This window comes from Mauremys reevesii, linkage group 10 (assembly GCF_016161935.1).
Source record: "Mauremys reevesii isolate NIE-2019 linkage group 10, ASM1616193v1, whole genome shotgun sequence".
NCBI lineage: Eukaryota > Metazoa > Chordata > Testudines > Geoemydidae > Mauremys > Mauremys reevesii.
The window spans coordinates 24,413,351-24,431,853 of record NC_052632.1 but is presented as its reverse complement, the minus strand read 5'-3'; the positions used below and the strand labels follow the sequence as shown (position 1 = coordinate 24,431,853).

The 18,503-nt window shown below is 42.4% G+C and overlaps 2 protein-coding genes across 9 annotated transcripts in view; one reads left to right on the top strand and one right to left on the bottom strand.

Annotated features, from left to right (window-relative positions):
• Nucleotides 1-5,450, bottom strand: part of C10H15orf65 (chromosome 10 C15orf65 homolog) — a 37,958-nt gene extending 32,508 nt beyond the window's left edge. The window contains exon 1 of the mRNA XM_039491289.1: nucleotides 5,362-5,450. The gene's annotated coding sequence lies outside the window, so the exon portion shown is untranslated. The remainder of the gene's footprint in view (nucleotides 1-5,361) is intronic.
• CCPG1 (cell cycle progression 1) overlaps nucleotides 1-18,503 on the top strand; it is a 68,347-nt gene that overhangs the window by 11,656 nt on the left and 38,188 nt on the right. Inside the window, exon 1 of one of the 8 annotated variants that reach the window (XM_039491274.1) lies at nucleotides 13,994-14,190. The exons of 6 other annotated variants lie outside the window; for them this stretch is intronic. The gene's annotated coding sequence lies outside the window, so the exon portion shown is untranslated. Of the gene's footprint in view, nucleotides 1-13,993; nucleotides 14,191-14,235; nucleotides 14,381-18,503 lie in introns of those variants that run through there. One more of the 8 variants, XM_039491272.1, reaches the window with a different exon arrangement.

The following is an 18,503-nucleotide window of genomic DNA, read 5'->3' as shown; positions in this document are numbered from 1 at the left end:
AAAACGAATTTCCTTTTACTTGTGTCTAAATACTCCTAAGATTAAAACTAGAAGAATGTTATTTCTTTTCCTTAGTTTTCCTTTTCCTTCATATCTCTACACACACACACATTTCTTTTAATCTTGTGTTAGATTTCATGCCATTACAGGAGCTTTATTTAGTGTGCACCCTATAATTACCTCAAATGGCATTTACTGTGCAGTTGTGGAGAATTCAGTCAATTGCATCATAGCTTCTGCTGCTGGTGCTGGAGCAGAATATTTTTAAACATGTTCTTTCAAGACAAAAGAACCAAAACTCTGGAAGTAGATAAACTAATTTCTACTTAATTACTGCCAACAAAATAGTAAAAAGACAAAAGTAAAATGATAGCTTTGTCACTACTGTGCAACGTTTGGAAAACAATTACAATATATTACATTTCTAGGTAACCTCAGTTTGTAGGCAAGCTGCTAACATAAATCATATTTTTCAAAAAAGCATCCATCCAATTTTTTCAAGATTATGCCCAGTGTATTTTAATTATCTTTTCATCATAAGAAGCTAAATGTTTTAAAGTAGTTGGTTATCACAAACAAGAATAAAATTACAGTAGCTTCACTGTTGATACCTTGGGTATTGGGGTCTGATCCAAAGCCCATTGATGTCAGTAAGAAGATGCCAATTGACTTTAAAGGGCTACAGGGGAGACTTTCCAAAGCCCACTAAATTGTAAGCTCTTTCAGGCAGAAGCTGTTGTTTAATATGTTTCCTTCATTGCCTATCATAGTGGAGTCCCAACCTAGTTGAGGTGTCTAGGTAGTATCATAATATAAATGTTAAATAACAGTAGTAGTAATAGATGAATGAAAGACTAGGTAGACAGCTTTCTTAGAAGATTGTAATACAGTATTGGTAAAACATACCATATAAAAAGTTTTTCTGTTTCTGTTTTTATAGGGCTGTCATCTTAAAAATAACACTGACATTTATCTATTATTATAACACCTCGGCTTACTGTAAATTAACCAAAATAATAATTAAAAAGATTTTTCAGACTGTGTACTTTGTGCATTTTGTAGCACTTTGTATATAGTCATCTTCAGTCTTTCCCCTGTTCACATGAATCTTTCACTGAAGGGGGAAATACACACATTTTAAAAATAAGAAAATGTAATTTTGAAACCACAGGAGGACTGGGAGGGTCAGCAGCCATAGAACTTTAAACTGCTTTTAATTAATTTTTTTTTAAAATTTACTAGATTTCAAGCTGACTGTGTCCCTATAAGTCTTTTAGTGGATGGTAATGGCTGGACAGTTGGGTGATGAACTTCTCCAGTCCCTCTGGTTTTGTACATTAATATTTTAAAAAAGATCTCTTTGAACAGGTATTCTGTGGATGATAATCATAAAACTGCACTAGATTCTTTTTATGGGCTACTTAGCGTTAGGCTGTATTTATGTAATTTAATACCTATTTTGGGGGGAAAAAAGCAAATACTGTAAACAAGAACACAGTGGCCTTGCTTCTCATGTTCTAAAATGTGATTAATAGCTTTATGCCTCTTATCTGTATTCTAGAAGGGCCCATTTAAAATAGAGAGCAAATACTACATTTTATAGCAATTTATGTTCAGTTGGTCCTGTAACTCCTCCATAAGGCTGACTCTCTGGAATCTACGCAGAATTTGGAGTGGGTGTAGGGAAGCTTCCCACCCCCTCCAAAAAATATTCTACACAAAGTGTCAGTTTCCTGGAAAATCTGTGAAGTCAACCTCATGGATTTCCTGGCTTCTTTGCCATGATTTGGGGAATGATATAGCACAGAATTCCTTGATAGTGAAACTTTGAATCAAAGGTAATATATGTAAATTTTACTATATAGAAATGATTGCAAGACGCAGTACAACCTTAGTCATTCATAATTTTGCTGAATAGATTTTTGTCTGATTTTTAAGAACATAAGAAAGCATCTAACTGTTGCATGCGAAATGCAAGAAAAACCTTTTTAAGCAAACATAAAATGTAAAGTTGAATGCAGTGTAGTGTATAACATATGGATCTTTTCTGGGGTCTTCTGAAGCACATTGTGTGTAGATCTTTTGAGGATTTTTTGTAATTGAAAGAAGTGATATTTCATGCAGTGATATTTCATACACAGCACACTTTGGGCACTACATAAATAATATTTCAGAAAATGAGATGTTCTCACAAGTCTAACCACACTGTAGATGTAACACTATTCCCTCCTCCCCCTTTCTCTGACAGCTTGGCATGTAGATCTGATGACTATTTGAGAAGGAAATGGATTATTTTATGTAATGTAGGCAGGACAATGAAAATTTGTAACCTTTCATTTAACAGGTGTTTTAGAAAGTTTTACATTATTGCTCAAGTGAATTTTATTTGGTCTAGTCCAAAGGAAGACTTCTACTCTTTGGTGCTGATAGACTGGAATATATCAAATAAGTGGAGTCAGCCTCTTCGTAAACCAAAGGCCCAGGCTGAGCAGTCTTTCAGGGCTAGAACAGACTTTATGTTCTGGGAAGCTCTTTTCCTGTCCAGGCTCCAAGGCCAGTTTCAGTCCCAAGCTGAGCAGGCCTCTAAGTGAAAGACACAGGCTAAACTGACCATGAAAGCTGGGACAAGTTTTAAAGCTCCTGAATCCTGCTCCCGCTAAACTACAGCTAGTCAGCAATTGCTTTGAAACAAACCACTCCATTACACGCTTTTCTCATGACAACAACTTTTTACAGGCCAACTTTGAACATAAGATGCTCTGTTCTTTATACTAGTTCTCAAGACTAGATCTCCTTACTCATCTAAGTAGTGTCCAATTTTAATGTCATTTTATAGGTCAGTTTTGAAACTGAGTCCTAAGTGCTATCTATCAGAAAAGGTTGAACTGTACTATATAGCAGATGAAAGAACAATTTAAACAATACACCTCTACCTCTATATAACGTGACCCGATATAACACGAATTCGGATATAACGCGGTAAAGCAGTGCCCCGGGGGGGGTGGGGCTGTGCACTCTGGTGGGCCAAAGCAAGTTTGATAAAATGCGGTTTCACCTATAACACGGTATGATTTTTTGGGTCCTGAGGACAGCGTGATATCAAGGTAGAGGTGTATTACCATTTTCTACCCACATATACTAATTTTCATGTTTTCATTCCCCTCGTTTGTTTCTTGGTCTAAAATAATAAAATAAGTACTCTAAACAGAATCTTTTTCATTTCCAAACTTTTCTTTTGTCTGAGTACACATTCATATCAGCAGTCTGCTTGCACCGTAAAAGTTTGAGAGGGATCTTAATCCAAATTCTCAATGTCTAAGTTGGTTTTCTACCTTAAGTACTAGAAAAGCTAAAATCATGCTTCTGTTTTTAAAGTAAGTGGAACTATCATTTTTAATACAGACTTCTGGATAGTTTCCATCAACTCAGATGTCATATTTTATCCTTGCATGGATTAGCAATATAAAGTTTATTTGCAAATAAACAAGGTGGTACGGATACAAGTGGTACCTTGAAGTATTTTAAAATAATGTGAAGTTATTAGCAATTTTATTTTAAAACCCTGTATTCAAGATCAATCTATTCTCCACTACCTTTTGGCTGGGGCTGGCAATTGTGGGGTGGGGTGGGTAGTACTATTTAGAAATATATTAAAAGATCTATTTTAAATGATGTTGGTAAGGAAGAATAATGTTGTTTTTAAATTAGATTAGTTTCCAAGAAGGGTAACATTACTTTAAATGAGATTATTGGCAAAGGAACAGCAATTCTATTTCGAGACAATAATTCCAGAACAGAAAACATTAAGGAGTTATGGTTATATTTAGCTTTTATTTTCATAACGTTTTATTTCTCTTTAAGTAATAGTTTTCTCAAGCCACATACTTAGCCTGGAAATTTAACAGTAAAGTTATAACTTAAACCAAACATTAAATAGTATGGAAATGCACAATTTAGGGGGAACCAAACAGCCTTAACTCTGCTCCCACTGACTTCTTTACTATCTAAATCAAGGGTCTCAAACTCAATTTGCCTCAGGGCCAGTGCCAGTCCTCCAATCCTCCAGCAGGGCAATGTCACTCGTGCCGCCCAGAACCCGCCCCCCAAAAAACTCCACTCCCCACCGGCCTAAGACTCTGGGATGGAATTTGGGTGGGGGAAGAGGTCTGGGGTAGGGGATTGGGGTGCAGGCTCTAAGAGGGAGTTTGGGTGCAGAAGGGGTGAGAGGTTGGGCTCTGGGAGGGAGTTTGGGTTGGGGAGGGGGTCTGGGGTGCAGGCTCTGGGAGGGAGTTTGGGAAGGGGAAGGGGGTGCAGGCTCTGGGAGGGAGTTTGGGGCAGGAGGGAGTACGTGGGGAGGGAGTGCAGGCTCTGGGAGGGAGTGTGGGGGCGGGAGAAGGTTTGTGTGGTGTGTGTGCAGGCTCTGGGAGGAGGTCGGGGGTGCGGCGCTTACCTGGGGCTCCAAGGTGGGGCGGGCCGGGGGGGCCTCCACATACTTCTGCCCCCAGGCACTGCCCCCGCAATGTCCCATTGGCTGCAGGGGCGCTTTGGACAGGGGCAGAGCACGGAGGCACAGCCCCATCCCGTCCCACCCTTGGGCTGGCAGGGAGGGGCCAGCAGCCACTGGAGTGAGGGGGGAGCACCTGGCGGCTGGTGGGGCCAAAGGAGAGACCCGGCCCCAAAACTGCTGGAGCCCCGCGGGCCACATGGGGGAGGCTCGCTAGCCACAGATGGCCCGCTGGCTGGGAGTTTGAGACCCCTGATCTAAATGATGAAAGGAGGTGCTTTTTTATTAATTAGTGAACATGATTTGAAACTCTCCCATTAACACCTGATGTAGACACAGTTTAACACCTTTAAGATTGTGTTCTCTGTTCCTGTCATAATTTAGAGTCACACTCCAGATTACAACACCCATAACACCAGATGCTAATGGGGTGTTTGAAATCATGCTAGATAACTAATTTATAAAAGAAACACACATTTTTCTTACGTTGTGTGTAAGATGGGCAACTAGGCTTAAAACTTAGGCTAAGTGTTGGCGAAATGTTTCAAGCCAGGTGTATTAGTTTCCTTAAAATATGTGTATGTGTAGAGAGTATAGAATTTTTTATTTATTTCCTCATTTGGCTTCCTTTGATAGAAACGGAATATATATGACTTCTTGCCGGGATAACTCCTCTTAAATTGGCACTAATATGGAGGTGTGGTAAACCAAAAACACACACTACCATTTAAGCTAGATTCTAATATGGGTTGACACAGAACAACTACAACTAGCACACAATTTGATTGAACTCACCTTATCTCACTACATAGTTATTTTCCTATATAGTCTGTATTTCCCTTTCCCAATCTACTTACTCTTTTTGCATGAAAACGGGAGCTTTTATTCCCAGTTTTGTTCTGCTTCCTTTGCCACTTGTTCCTCACTTGAAGTCCTAATCCTTTGACATCACTGTTGGTTGCTATGGTGATGATTATAACGACTCAGACACCAACACCACATTCTATAAGCCATTACCCTCTGATCCCACTGAGGGTTACCAAAAGAAACTACACCATCTACTCAAGAAACTCCCTGAAAAAGCACAAGAGCAAATCTGCACAGACACGCCCTTAGAACCCCGAGCAGGGGTATTCTATCTGCTGCCCAAGATCCATAAACCTGGAAACCCTGGACGCCCCATCATCTCAGGCATTGGCACCTGGACAGCAGGATTGTCTGGCTATGTAGACTCCCTCCTCAGGCCCAATGCTACCAGCACTCCTAGCTATCTTTGAGACACCACTGACTTCCTGAGGAAACTGCAATCCATTAGTGATCTTCCTGAAAACACCATCCTAGCCACTATGGATGTAGAAGCCCTCTACACCAACATTCCACATTCGCTGCAAGCCGTCAGGAACAGTATCCCCGATAATGTCACGGCAAACCTGGTGGCTGAACTTTGTCCTCACCCATAACTATTTCACATTTGGGGACAATGTGTATCTTCAAATCAGCGGCACTGCTATGGGTACCCGCATGGTCCCACAGTATGCCAACATTTTTATGGCTGACTTAGAACAACGCTTCCTCAGCTCTCGTCCCCTAACACCCCTACTCTACTTGCGCTACATTGATGACATCATCATCATCTAGACCCATGGAAAAGAAGCCCTTGAGGAATTCCATCGTGATTTCAACAATTTCCACCCTACCATCAACCTCAGCCTGGACCAGCCCACACAAGAGATCCACTTCCTGGACACTACAGTACTAATAAATGACAGCCACATAAACACCACCCTATACCGGAAACCAACTGACCGCTATACTTACCTACATGCCTCCAGCTTTCATCGAGACCACACCACTCGATCCATTGTCTACAGTCAAGCTCTACAATACAATCGCATTTGCTTCAACCCCTCAGACAGAGACAAACACCTACAAGATCTCTATCAAGCGTTCTTACAACTACAATACTCACTTGCTGAAGGGAAGAAACAGATTGACAGAGCCAGAAGAGTACCCAGAAGTCACCTACTACAGGACAGGCCCAACAAAGAAAGTAACAGAACGCCACTAGCCATCACCTTCAGCCCCCAACTAAAACCTCTCCAGCGCATCATCAAGGATCTACATCCTATCCTGAAGGACGATCCATCACTCTCACAGATCTTGAGAGACAGGCCAGTCCTTGCTTACAGACAGCTCCCAAACCTAAAGCAAATACTCACCAGCAACCACACAACAAAAACAGTAACCCAGGAACCTATCCTTGCAACAAAGCCTGTTGCCAACTCTGTCTACATATCTATTCAAGGGATACCATTATAGGACCTAATCACATCAGCCATGCCATCAAGGGCTCGTCCACCTGCACATCTACTAATGTGATATATGCCATCATGTGCCAGCAATGCCCCATCTGCCATGTACATTGGCCAAACCGGACAGTCTCTACGTAAAAGAATAAATGGACACAAATCAGATGTCAAGAATTATAACATTCAAAAACCAGTTGGAGAACACTTCAATCTCCCTGACCACTCGATTACAGACCTAAAAGTGGCAATATTACAACAAAAAAACTTCAAAAACAGACTCCAATGAGAGACTGCTGAATTGGAATTAATTTGCAAATTGGACACCATCAAGTTAGGCTTGAATAAAGACTGGGAGTGGATGGGCCATTACACAAAGTAAAACTATTTCCCCATTCTTATTTTGCCCCCCCCCCCCCAGTTCCTCACATTTCCTTGTCAATTGTTGGAAATGGGCCATTTTCACCACTACAAACAGTTCTTTTTCTCTCCTGCTGATAATAGCTCACCTTAACTGATCACTCTCCTTATAGTGTGTATGGTAACACCCATTGTTTCATGTTTTCTCTGTGTATCTATCTCTCTATCTACTGTATTTTCCACTACATGCGTCCGATGAAGTGGGCTGTAGCCCACGAAAGCTTATGCTCAAATAAATTTGTTAGTCTCTAAGGTGCCACAAGTACTCATTCTTTTGCGGATACAAACACGGCTGCTACTCTGAAACGACTCAGATAGGGTTATAGCTTGTGATACGGGGTTACCCAATCCCAGAGCTTTCATCATAAAAATGCATGCACTCACTGAAAAAAATTGCAGTTTGTTTATTTTAACAAAACAACAGGGTAAGAATGGGGAAAAATAATGCACAAACTATATGTTAGAACTCTCTTCCTCTTACTCTTCCCCCTCCCTCCAACCCTCACCTAGGCCTTAGATATGCTTAGTTCATCCTTTATCAGCATCTTCTGCTAATTTCTGCTTTTTTACTCAGAAAAAAAGATTTCTGTCAGGCAAGGACTTCTCTTAAAGGGATACCTACTCCTTCCTGGTAAGAGTTCACTTGTATTTCCTCTCTGCAAAATCACTTGAAAAGAAGAAATAAAATAAAACAAATGTACACTGGACAGACCAGCAGACACATCCAAATTTCCTTATTCCAAAACATGGAGGCCCTAGAGCTTCCTTACAAAATGTCTGTAAGAATTTAACATGGACAAAACAATGTAATTGTTCCTAACCTTGACCTGAGCAAGTGCTGAGCTGTTTTTGCTGAAATTTCCCCAAAAATTCAGCGAGAGGCAGACACTTGGCATAGAAATGTTAGTCCTTATGGTTAAAGTTTGGCAAAGTTACAAACCATTGAAAACAGGGTCTTATAGTGATAAATGTTGGGTAACCTGTAGGTGTTGCTACCTGTAATACACATGCACACACACATATACATACAGAGAGTTGAGTATTGGACACACACATACTTTTGCATGCTGAATAATATAAATAAGTAGAGCTCTTAATAGAATGATTTTCAAAATCTTAGTAGTCTTTTAAATGCATTGTTTGGGATTTTAATTTTTTTATCGTGATGGACATTTATGTAGCATGCAAAAGTATCCATTTGCTGAATACCTTCAACAGTAAGTAGAAAGTGTTGCTATATTTTTGAAACAGCAATAGTGTAGTTGAAGTTGTAACTTCATCCATTTTTTTTATTAGTAGCAAATATACCAGTACAGTTGGTTACCCAAGGCCACAATTTGAACTCCAGTTACTTCCCTTTTTACAGATATTGGAACACAACTTCAAATTGTTTACTTAATTTTTTAGTGAATTTCTTTTAATATGTTAACATGACCTGAGGCATATATCTGGGAGAGAAGACTAGCAGTTCTTCCTGTGCTAACTTCCTGTTTTTGTCTGTCTTGTTTTTTAATATTCAGAGAACTTGTGTCAAGTTTAAGTACTGGTGTATAATCTATGACCTCAGATTTACATATGGTTTCTAGATATTTTTGTTAAATTTGTTCTTGCAATAATGTGCATTCAGTCATGTCTGCTAATCAAGTTATTTATAATGCAGTGGTATGAGTAACTCGGTGTTTGTGTGTTGTGGATATATTTTAATTTTAATTTGATGGATATTAAATGATTTGTTGTGTAGGGTTTCAGTATGTACATCTGATTGCATTGTTATATTATTCCTTTGTAAAGATTTTTGTTCTTTTAGATATCTTTTTTTAATTGCTACAATATTTTACTTGTTTTGAAGATCATTGTAAATATGCATACTGTTTGCAGAATCTGTTCATTTAGCAATCTACATGATTTTAGTTTAGTTTGAGAATAATATAAAAAAGAATTTGACCAATTTATGGTATTTAAAAAGTTTGCTACTTTTACGTTAGATTTAGAAGACATAGTTAACTGTGTGATACTGGTAAAGTCATTTGATTAAAAATAGGATCTGTGGCTTTTAACCTCTGTAACCACTTGCAATCTAACTCAGGAAAACAAATAGTGACAGAATAGTTAATGGCTGGCTCTTTGGTCTGTATGAAATGAGTTGTTTCAGTTTGCTTTGAAATTGCTGGGTATCCACTTCACAGTTGGTTATTGGAACCATTGTTGGCAGTCCCAGCAGGGAAATCAAATGTTTAATGGTCTGTGGAGACTGAGGGCTTGTCTACACTGGCAAGTTTTGTCACCAAAAACTGCCTTTTGGCAACAAAGCAGCAAGAGCATACACACTACAATGGGACTTCTCTTGCGAAAAATGCCCAGTTTTGGCAACAAAAAACTTCCACCCCATGAGAGACTTTTGCAGGGGTGGCCAAACTGTGGTTCTGGAGCCACATGCGGCTCTTCAGAAGTTAATATGCGGCTCCTTGTATAGGCACCGACTCCGGGGCTGGAGCTACAGGCGCCAACTTTCCAATGTGCCAGGAGGTGCTCACTGTTCAACCCCTGGCTCTGCCACAGGCCCTGCCCCCACTCCACCCCTTCCTGCCCCCTCCCCTGAGCCTGCTATGTCCTCATTCCTCCCCTTCCCCCCATCCTAGCCTCCTGCACGCCATGAAACAGCTGATCTGGAGGTGCAGGGAGGGAGGGGGAGGTGCTGATTGGCAGGGCTGCCGATGGGTGGGAGGCGCTGGGAGTGGGGTGGGGGGAGAGCTGATGGGGGGGCTGCTGATGTGTTACTGTGGCTCTTTGGCAATGTACAGTTGGTAAATTCTGGCTCCTTCTCAGGCTCAGGTTGGCCACCCCTGGACTTTTGTCTTTTCCCCTCCCTTTATTGTCGACAAAGAGCCAATGTAGACACTACTGATTGTTTTGTCGACAGAACTGGCTTCCGCCAGTATCCCACTATGCCTGCCCTGATTGCTCTGCAAAGGGCTTGGCTACACTTGCAAGTTGCAGCGCTGGTGGAGGCTTTCCAGCGCTGCAATTAGTAACCGTCCACACCTGCAAGGCACATCCAGCGCTGCAACTCCCTGGCTGCAGCGCTGGCTGTACACCTGGTCAGGTTGGGGTGTAGCGATTGCAGCGCTGGTGATCCAGCGCTGCTCATCAAGTGTGGACACACACCAGCGCTTTTATTGGCCTCCAGGGAATAAGGAGATATCCCAGAATGCTTTTAACTAAATTACTCTCTTTGTTTTGTTATGCAGCCTCTCTTTGTTTTGTTGTGAACTCCGATCGGAGCTCCGTTGAACTGCTTATCTAAAAAAACAAACACTGATCACAGCAAACAGGAGCTATCTGTACCTGGCTGTGAAAGATCAAATGAGAGGCAGGGAGTGAATGTTTGCTTGACAGAGAAACAGCGTTGGATGCAGGCTGTTTGCAATTAAGACTAAGGGTTCGCGAACATTTTGTGATTTTTCAATCCAGGAAGCTAACACACAGTGTTGGCTCCAAAAATCCACTCTCTCTATCTTCCCCGCTCCCTGTCACAGTACACCACCCTCCACCCCCCTCTTTTGAAAAGCACATTGTTGCCACTTGAATGCTGGGATAGCTGCCCATAATGCAGCACTCCCAACAGCGCTGTAAATGCTGCAAATGTGGCCACACACCAGCGCTGTTCATGCACAGCTGCATGACCAGCGCTGTAACTCCCAGCGCTGCAACTTTCAAGTGTAGCCAAGCCCTCAGTGTTTTGGCATGCACCCCTCCCCTTTCAAAGCTCTGGGAAGTATCTGTGTGCTGCTCCGTTTGGGGAACAAACAAAGAGCAAATCATTGGAATGCTCCTGTTCTGCCCTGCACTAGGAACACAGCAGCAGGCAGACTGCTGCCGCAGGGAGAGGGAGACAGACTACTGTGCTGCTTTGCCATTCCTTAGCACCGGGAGCTCACAGAGCTGCTCATGATGCTGCTCTCCGCAGCTGAGGGGACTGTGAGAGAATTGGAGAGAATCCCAAGATGTGCAGCGATCAGCTCTTCCTTCCCACAACACTGCACTGTGGGATACATACCCACGGTGCATTGCTCACCCTGCCGATGATAGTGTCCCCAATGTGGACATGATCTGTCGACAGAGGGAGCAAGTGTGAACACCCTTTGGCAATTTTTGTTTTGTTGAATTTTGTGTGTTGACATAAGTTTTGTCAACAAAACCTGGTAGCATAGACAAGCCCTGAATGTACTCTTTCACCCTTACATGGTTCATCCAAGTCAGTCCACTTGTACTATAACTTCCCTTACTATGCATCTTTTGTGGATTTCATTTTCAAAGTATATAAATTAGGTACCCCTTATGATCACTGCAAGACAAGGAAATTAGTAATAGCTATTATAACTTGTATTGTCCAAAAGACTATGATGGAACAGAATTAAAAAAATAAAATAAAATCTTAGTGTCTTAAGTATTAAGAGATTTTAATAAAAGCAAGTTTTGGTATTTGTTAGTTAATTTTGTTCTTGAATTAACTTCTTTCTTTTAAGTTCAGGGCTGCACACAGGTGTTTGGGTGCCGAGGGCAAAATCTGAAACTGTGCTCCCCCCCCCCCCAAAAAAAAAAAAATTACGACTGAAGGGAGGCTTTGTGGGGGTTGTTGGAGAGTGAGCCCATCGCAGTGGTTCCCGTCCCATGGGGCTGGGCCCAGCTCTCCACTTGGGGCGTTTCAGCTTGGCACAAGGGGTCACAATGCCACTCATGCTTGGCCTGGCTGCCCCTGGATCATGACAGAGGGGCAGCTGGGCCAAACTTGAGTGGTGCTGTGTCCCTGCACATCTGGTCACAATGCTACTGGGTTTGCACAACCCCTGGGTGGCTCTTTTTCTGTTTTGAGAGGATCTTAGTATGACAGATTAACATGTAAAATGTTTTTATTATGCATGCTTGATCACAGCTTTTTCTTGGTGTTCTAATGTGCTCCCTGCACTCTTGAATGATGGGGGAGACTTTGGTCAGCGGGAAGAAAGGGGTCATGGCCCCCTTCAGGGTCCTCCATCCCTGAGGGTGGAGAGACAGGGTGATATCACCTGGGCTAGGGGCTAACTGGAAAAGGCTCAGGGAGGCCACTGGGCCCTTGTGCACCTGAGGAAGGTGAGATCTATAAACACGTGTTCCTCCAGCCAGAGCCCTCCTTCACTGGGATCAGCACAGGTGTCACGAGCAGTTATTCGTTCCATAGGTGGCATGATTCCCTGATAAACTGGAGTAGGAGGTAGTTTAGGGAGGGGAAGGCATCCTCTAAATAAGCTGAGGAATGGAGGTTGGGGCTCTTAGATTTGTGGTACAGCTAGGAGAGAACCCTTTTTCCCTAGTCCCCTTAATTGTCATATGGGGAAGGGTGGTGGAGGTCCTGGTGATGGGATCAGGTTTGGAGTGGGGTGGGCTGATGGCATTCTTCAAACAGGTAGAAGCAATTAAGAAAGGAGTGATAACCTGCACTGTAATTTATTGTTAGATAGTTCCCAGATGAGTTAATAACATTGCAGCCTAAGTAAACCACATACTTTGCATCTTGTCTGTCTTTCTGCGTGGCCAGGACAATGGGTAAACATTAGCTGTGATGACTATTCCTCCCACAACTAGGCACATCTGGATCTTAGATGATAGAAGAATTGGAATCTCCATTTTCTGTCAGACCGTGATATTGTTTTATTTCCTATAAGTCTTCTCTTGGAAGCTGTAAGGTTCCCCTCCATCCCCCATTTTTTAAGCTTTTGGAACTCTTAGATTTCCACCTTACAGGACTACATCTTGTAGCTATAGTCCTTCTAGCCCAGGAAGACTGGAGACCATTTATGGTGGTGGGTTGCTGTAGTATTATACAAGGCATTGCCTCCCACACCCATGATTAGCAAGTGGTCACCACAGCTTTCCTAGCCCATGTTTCAGGAGTGAAAGACCAGGATTGAGACACTAACTCAGGCTTCCTACATTGCAAGACAGAGGATTTCCACAAAGTCAGTCAACTGGTCTAATTTTCTTATAGTGCCTCTTCCTTCTGTCCTCTCATTCTCTAATTGCTCCCTCTTTACCTGTTCTCCTTTCTCTCCCATCTTTTCCTCTCCATTTTTCTAAATCCACCAGCATAGTTTTAGTTCAGATACTTGATGGAGAAGCTGTGCTGTCCATGTATTGAAAAAATCTTGCAGTAACATGTATCTAAAATGTTTTACTTTTTGAGCTAGCATCTTTAAATTTGCTACTCTGTTACATTATGGACAGCTGAATACAGGGAAAATTACTGTGAAGAAACCAGTCTTACAATATTTCAACCATTTGAGTGCCCTTTTAAGCTACAATCTTGAAGTAAGGTATGCATTTAATGTGTTCTGCTGATAATGAGGGTCTTGTGGGAAAAAACAAACTTGAGATTTGAAATGTATAGTAATATTAATTGTAATATTAATACAACAATATATATTTCCTTCTTTGATGTGGTCTTGGATACGAAGCCTCAGACTTGGGCATCTGAGATCACCTGTGTTGTTTATTGGATTTTAGCTAAGAAAATTGTCAAAGACATGCAAGTGCACTCCCTGCAAGTGCTGATGTTGAACGTCCCCTTCACCCAAAAGATGACTGTTAGTTTTATATAATTGCATCTGAATGATCTGATGATACAACACACATGTATTGTGATCTCATCAGAATCCTGATCAGCAATTGTTCCCATGTGGTCATGCATTGTTTGGTATAACAACACACTGCACAGTGTAAAAAAGAAAATGTTTCCTGCCTGGCCACTCAAAGAGGAAAAAGATTAAGTGTAGAGGGAAAAGGTTTGAAGGAGACCACCAACCACATCCGAAAGGGGTGGCATCAGAGAATAGGATCTCACTATTGACTAAAGTTTATTTGTCCAGGCCCATAAGGGCTTGTCTGTGCTGTGGAGTTAATCTGCAGCTTTTTGATGTACATCAGGTAACTCATAATATCCAAGACAAAGTAATAGCATGCATACAGGTCATCTGCTGTCTTTCAGTTCTTATTGTGTGTATGCATGGCAGCAGCTGGCTGTGTACTAAACACATGATATTCTTGGTTGGACATCCTGGAATATGTTGCTTTTCTGCTGAATAGTGTGTATCCCGGGATATATAGCAGAAGCCAGGTGGGTTCAAATTTTTTAAAATCCGATATTTTCATTGCCTTTGCTCCATTTTTCCTGTCTGGGTAGACTAGTGCCATTTTTGACTAGTGCCAGCATGGATCCGACAGTGCTCCATGTTGCTACTCTAGCAACTGCAAATATGTAGAGGCTGCTTGGGCTGTATTTCACCTCCTCAAAGCAGATAAATTTGGCTTTGATTCCGTCCACTGCACTGTCAAACAGATGATGTGGTGATGGCAGCAGCTCCTCCACCAGCAGTTTCAGTGTGGGAGGAAGTGGGATGAGGACAAGGGAAAAAAGAGGAACAATTGATAGTAGAAGAGTGGATCTTGGAGCAGCTTCACACTGCAGTGCTATTTTGAGGTTTGGGAAACCAGCATAGATTAGTGGGGAAAAAACAACATTCTGCGGATCTTGGATGACCAACTGTGGTGAGAGATTACAGGGTGGGGAAGGCAACCTTTTTTATGGGCTGAACTAACTGAGGAGTACGCAGCTAGTGATCCATACCTGTGGAGAAGTGGGTTGCCAGTGCCATCTGGAAGCTGACCACACCTGAATGTTACCACTCCATAGCCAACCAATTAATCTTCCATGGGAGTTATGGATCCTCAGGTGGCTAATAAGGCCAATCCTTGAACCACAGGTTCTATTACAATGAGGGCAGATGTTTTCAGGCTCAGCGGGAGGCTGTTGACCATGACTGGAAGCCAGTCTCTCCTTCCTCCTGAGCCTCTTGTCCTCTTCAGCTTGTTGGCGAGCAAGTTCAGAATGCAGGGGACCATCACGTAGTACTTCACTCCATTTTAAGCGATCCTGGGCAAGTATCGCCCAAGTGTCAGTGTCAATATTACACTTTTTTAGGCTGTCCTTCAGCAAGTCCTTATAATGCTTCCGTTGTCCACTCCCGTTATGGTGCCCTTCTTTCAGCTGAGAGAACAGGACCTGTTTTGGGAGGCGATGGTCTGGCATCCGGACAATGTGACCAGTCCAGCGGAATTGCTGACAGATGATCATTGCCTCGATACTGGTGGTCTTTGCCTCTTCCAGAACACTAATGTTCGTGCGCCTGTCTTTCCATTTGATCTTCAGAATCTTATGAAGGCAGCATTGATGGTGCCACTCAAGGACTTTCAAGTGGTGTCTAGATGTTGTCCAAATTTCAGACCCATACTATAGTGTTGGGAGAATAACGACTTGATAAACAAGAAGCTTGGTGTCTGTTCAAATGTTGTGATCTTCAAAAACCCTGTTCCATAAATGAGAAAAAGCTACACTGGCACAGCTCAGGCAGTGTTGAATTTCTGCATCAATATCTGCCTTGGATGAAAGATTACTTCCAAGATAGAGGAAATGATCACCATTCTCCAGTGCCCCTCCATTGATTTTGATAGATGGGGCATGTAATACCTCATTTGGAAAGGGCTGATAGAGCACTTCAGTCTTCTTGATATTAAAAGTGAAACCAGACATGCGTAAGCGTTGACAAACATATTCAAGATACTTTGAAGATCTTTCTCAGAGTGAGCAAAGATTGCATTGTCAACAGCATACCGAAGTTCCACAATAGATGTTGTGAAGATCTTACTCTTGACTTTCCATCTGCTAAGCCTGAACAGCTTTCCGTCCATTCTGTAAATTATTTCAATGCCATCTGTAAACTTCCCAGCAGTTAGGTAAAGAATGACATCAATAAAAACCTCAAACATGGTTGGAGCGATGATACAGCTCTGTTTGACTCTTGTTCGTACTTTGAAAGGTTCACTTTGGGAGCCACTGCTGCTCAGAACAGTCACTTTCATGTTGTCATGAAGCAATTTTAGGACATTGGATGTCCTGATAAATACATCAGTCTTAGAAAGTACAATCCAGAGGGCACAGCGATTCACTGAATCATAGGCTTTAGTTAGGTCAATAAAAGCCATGTACAGTGGTTGGTTTTGCCCTTGACACTTTTCTTGCAGCTACTGTGCTGTGACGATCATATCCACAGTTCCACAACGTGGTCGGAAACCACTTTGTGACTTTGGTAAAATGTCTTCTGACAGGGGCAGAAGGCGGGTTGCAAGGATCCGCGCCAGAACTTTGCCTGCAATGGCTAGGAGGGAGATACCATGATAATTTCCACAGTCTACTTTATCCCCTTTCTTGTAGACGGTGACAGTCAGGGCATCCCCCATTTCACTGGGTATCTCCTCCTTTTTCCAGATTTTAAGGATAAGCAGGTAAAGCTGCCAAATTAGCTCTGGTCCACCATCTTTAAAGATTTCAGTGGGGATCCCATCTAGACCTGCTGCCTTGTTGTTCTGCTTGGTGACATTGTGTACCTCATACAAATTGGGAGGGTCTCTGAGCTCATCCCTAAATGGTCATTGAGGGATTTGCTCAAAGATTTCATCTGCAACCGTAGAATTACAGTTAAGGAGATTTTCAAAATGTTCTTTCCAGCAAGAATTGATGGCTTTGTTGTCCTTCAGAAGTGTGGTTCCATCCTTAAAGCGAAGAGGATTCAGACCATGGCAAATTGGCCCATAAATAGCCTTGATGGCACTAAAGAAACCACATGTACTATGGATATCCGCAAGATGTTGGAGTTCTTGCGCTTTCCCAGTCCACCATTTGTTCTTGAGTTCTCTAGCTTTATGTTGGACTTCCGCTCTCGCCTTGGCATGGGCTTCTCTCTTTATATTACAATTTATGTCGTTCTGCCAAACACGAAATACCATTCTCTTCTCATTGATGAGTTGCTCAATTTCTGCATCATTCTCGTCAAATCAGTCCTGATGTTTTCTGGTGTGGTAGGCTATGGTTTCCTCACAGGAATTGATGATTACTGCTTTCAACTGGCTCCAGTGTTCCTCAATTTATTCCAGAAACTCTGATGGGAACTTTTCTTCTAATACTGCTTGGAAGTGATCACGCTTAATAGGGTCCTTCAAATCTTGAACCTTCAACTTGCGCCTGACCTTCTTTTGCAGCCTCCATTTGGGAGCGATCTTAATTTTCATTGTGGATTGAATAAGGCGATGATCAGTTCAACAGTCATCAGCACTTGTCATTGCTCTTGTGAGAAGTACGTCACTATGATTTCGGGCACGAACTATGACATAGTCGAGAAGATTTGACATAGTCGAGAAAAACTATGACATAGTCGAGTGCTTTGACTATGGGTGTCTCCAAGATGTTTTGAACTTTTCCTTTTGTCAGAAAAGACTGTTTGTAATAGTAAGTTCATGTTCAGCATACTTGGTCAGGAGCAGAATTTCATTTGAATTGCTTTTGCCAATTCCTTCTTTCCCAATTGTTCCTTTCCACAGGTCTGAGTCTCGTCCAACACGTGCATTGAAATCCCCCAGAAGGATGATCTTGTCTTCTGTAGGGGTCTCCGATAAAATGGTTTCCAACTGAGAATAAAAATCATCCTTTACATTCTCATTGGCATCCAGTGTTGGTGTATAGGCTCTCACAATAGTTGCCTGTTGATTTTTGGTGAGCCTCAATTGGAGTGTCATAAAATGCTCATGGATGCCAGCTGGTACCTCAGAGAGATACCTTACGAGCTTGTTCTTTATAGCAAAGCCCACTTCAGGTAATCAGGGTTCATCTATAGATTTTCCCTTCCAGAAGTAGGTGTATCCTTCTTTCTCCTCCCTCAGTTGTCCTTCATCAGCTCTTCTAGTTTCAGACTAAGCAGCAATATCGATGTTAAACTGACTCAGTTCACGAGCAGTAATGGCTGTACGTTGCTCTGGTCGGTTGCTGTTTGAGTTGTCCATCAGGGTACATACGTTCCAAATTTGAAAAGTTTCTTACATTTTCAACCGCTGAGGTGGTGATCCTGTTGGATGCGGCTATCCAGCCAGGAAAAACAGAGGCAAGACTATTTTTAGGGTACCTTTTCTAACCCCCTCCCCATATGGGGTGAGCAGAGTGGATCCTAAAAAGGACTGCTCAGTCTTGGGTGCAGCTGCCGAGATGCTCAACCCGATCCTCTCCATGGATCACCACCTTGTAGTGGTGGAGAGGCTTACGTGTCTCAATGACCCTGAGAGCGATGCTGCCTGGAGTTATGTACTCCCTTAGGGCTATCCATGGCAGAATGGTCAAGGGCAAGGTTCCAGAC